Source organism: Priapulus caudatus, unplaced genomic scaffold (assembly GCF_000485595.1).
Source record: "Priapulus caudatus unplaced genomic scaffold, Priapulus_caudatus-5.0.1 Scaffold55, whole genome shotgun sequence".
NCBI classification, from domain to species: Eukaryota; Metazoa; Priapulida; class Priapulimorpha; order Priapulimorphida; family Priapulidae; genus Priapulus; species Priapulus caudatus.
The window spans coordinates 98,023-101,012 of record NW_014577116.1 but is presented as its reverse complement, the minus strand read 5'-3'; the positions used below and the strand labels follow the sequence as shown (position 1 = coordinate 101,012).

Here is a 2,990-nt window from a genome sequence, read left to right as displayed (position 1 = left end):
TTATGTGTGTTATGTGTGTTATGTGTGTTATGTGTGTTATGTGTGTTATGTGTGTTATGTGTGTTATGTGTGTTATGTGTGTTATGTGTGTTAAGTGTGTTAAGTGTGTTAAGTGTGTTATGTGTGTTATGTGTGTTATGTGTGTTAAGTGTGTTAAGTGTGTTAAGTGTGTTAAGTGTGTTATGTGTGTTATGTGTGTTATGTGTGTTATGTGTGTTATGTGTGTTATGTGTGTTATGTGTGTTATGTGTGTTAAGTGTGTTATGTGTGTTATGTGTGTTTAGTGTGCTAAGTGTGCTAAGTGTGTTAAGTGTGTTATGTGTGTTATGTGTGTTATGTGTGTTATGTGTGTTAAGTGTGTTAAGTGTGTTAAGTGTGTTAAGTGTGTTAAGTGTGTTAAGTGTGTTATGTGTGTTATGTGTGTTATGTGTGTTATGTGTGTTAAGTGTGTTAAGTGTGTTACGTGTGTAACGTGTGTAACGTGTAACGTGTAACGTGTAATGTAAATATTATCATGTTATGTGATAAACACCTAACACATAATTTACACATAATATTTTACGCATATTTACAGCCTGCTGGTGGGTTACGTCATATTTCCGAGTGTCAACCAGAATCAAATAACTGCCAGCGATCTCCCATTTGTCTCCGCATCGGTGAAGACGGACACCACCCCACGAATTTCTCCTTCTCGTTTAATGCAGGTGGGGATACCGATCACAGAGTAGTCGCTACCAATTGCGAGTAATTGATTTCGCGCGGATGTATGGGGTTAATCTAAAACTTCAACTCTAATTTAACAGAAACAGTGTAATGGATCGCACTGATAAAGTTGTAAGGACAGTTAAATGTTTGCGAGTTATATGTCTATATAGTTTGTAACCAAAGTAAATTTAATTTAGATTATAGAAAGAGTATTAGGTATCTAATAAAGTCCATTCTAATATAATCGCGCCGATTTCGGTACATCATAATCGTTGTTTAGTGACATTACAGCAGGCTTTCAGAAGGTGATAATTATTGATACTTTCCTATGCTGTTTTCAGAGGGTGTGTACTGCTCAGTAACCGTTAAGTGCACACTGGATCAGCAGATCTATCCCGATAAAGAATGGAACGTGAAAATTCATGAGCAACTAGCTCATTTGACATTGAATGGCGCACCAGGCAATGGTGTAATAGAATACCTTTACACGTGAGTTCTAAACTACACACAGCGATGCTAAATGACTATGATTATAACCTCATACATACATACCCTGACTTGGCTTGTAATGTGTGGAGAGACGTTCTGTAAAGGTATTATCGTTGTGTTTATTTTAGGCACGATGGAAAGCGCCCCTTTCAACGGATGCAATCAGTGCCATCACTTACAGAGTCTGAGTCCAAAGGTGCTCGTTTCCCTATTTTATAGTAACGGAGACTGCGTGATCTTTCGCAGAGTACGATGCCATCCGCATGTAACGTACGATTGCCAATGTCTTTAATAATGTAATATGTAACGTACATCAGGGTAATAATGCAGTCGTGATGATCGGGTTAGGGTTAGGTGAAGGCTATGGAAATAATTATGGATAGGATTAGCAGTCATTAAAGTTAGAAGCAGGAGTTAAGATTTAAGAGTTACGGTAGTTGTGGCGGTGTTGATTATGATAATGATGATGATGATGATGATGATATTGACGATGATGATGATGATGACGTCGACGACGACGACGAGGACGACCACGATGAGGATGATGCATGCCCATGTGTTTAAAGTGTACCTGAGCCCAAGAATCCAATACACGTAGTACACCATCACTACGTAGTTATTGTGAGCCTATACTGAGTCTTTTATACCCGTCTAGATTCATGTTCCGAGGCCCTCGTGGTACCAGCTAAAGAAAGGTGTTGGCCTTCAACACTTATAGGTGGAAAGGGCTTGCAACTCTCACTACTATCTGTCCTGAGCAAACGAACACCAGCGAATATGGTAAAAATACCAAGTGAATAGTGGTGAATACGGCTACAGCTACCGCTACGGCTACCGCTACGGCTACTGCTACCGCTATTGCTACCGCTACTACTACCGCTACTGCTACTGCTACTGCTACTGCTATTGCTACTGCTACTGCTACTGCTACTGCTACTGCTACTGCTACTGCTACCTCTACTACTACCGCTACTGCTACTGCTACTGCTACTGCTATTGCTACTGCTACTGCTACTGCTACTGCTACTGCTACTGCTACTGCTACTGCTACCTCTACTACTACCGCTACTGCTACTGCTACTGCTACCGCTATTGCTACCGCTATTGCTACCTCTACTGCTACTGCTACTGCTACTGCTACCGCTCTTGCTACCGCTATTGCTACCGCTACTACTACCACTACTGCTACTGCTACTGCTACTGCTACTGCTACTGCTACTGCTACTGCTACTGCTACTGCTACTGCTACTGCTACCGCTACCGCTATTGCTACCTCTACTACTACCGCTACTGCTACCGCTACTGCTACCGCTACTGCTACCGCTACTGCTACTGCTACTGCTACTGTCACTGCTACTGCGACTGCAACTGCTACTGCTACTGCTGCTACTGCTGCTACTGCTGCCGCTCTTGCTACGACTAATAATGCTACTGCTACCGCTACCGCTATTGCTACCGCTATTGCTACCTCTACTACTACCGCTACTGCTACTGCTACTGCTACTGCTACTGCTACTGCTACTGCTACTGCGACTGCGACTGCAACTGCTACTGCTACTGCTGCTACTGCTGCTGCTCTCGCTACTGCGATTACTATTCTGTGGCTACGACTAATAATGCTACTGCTATTGATGCTCCCACCGGATATAACCAGCACCCAAGCTACAGTTGCTACACTCACTACTGCAAGTACCTCCGGCGTCCTCCGCCAATAGTTTTTATCATATTTTTTCGTTTTTTTGAAATTAATTATCATACGTAGTTTCTCATAATCGCGTGACGACAAATTATATAAT

General features: G+C 42.3%; 1 protein-coding gene across 1 annotated transcript in view; it reads left to right on the top strand.

Moving 5' to 3' along the window:
* Window positions 1-484: 484 nt before the first annotated feature.
* LOC106820986 overlaps window positions 485-2,990 on the top strand; it is a 39,710-nt gene continuing 37,204 nt past the window's right edge. The window contains exons 1-4 of the mRNA XM_014825604.1: window positions 485-704; window positions 1,047-1,194; window positions 1,323-1,390; window positions 1,850-1,974. The gene's annotated coding sequence lies outside the window, so the exon portion shown is untranslated. The remainder of the gene's footprint in view (window positions 705-1,046; window positions 1,195-1,322; window positions 1,391-1,849; window positions 1,975-2,990) is intronic.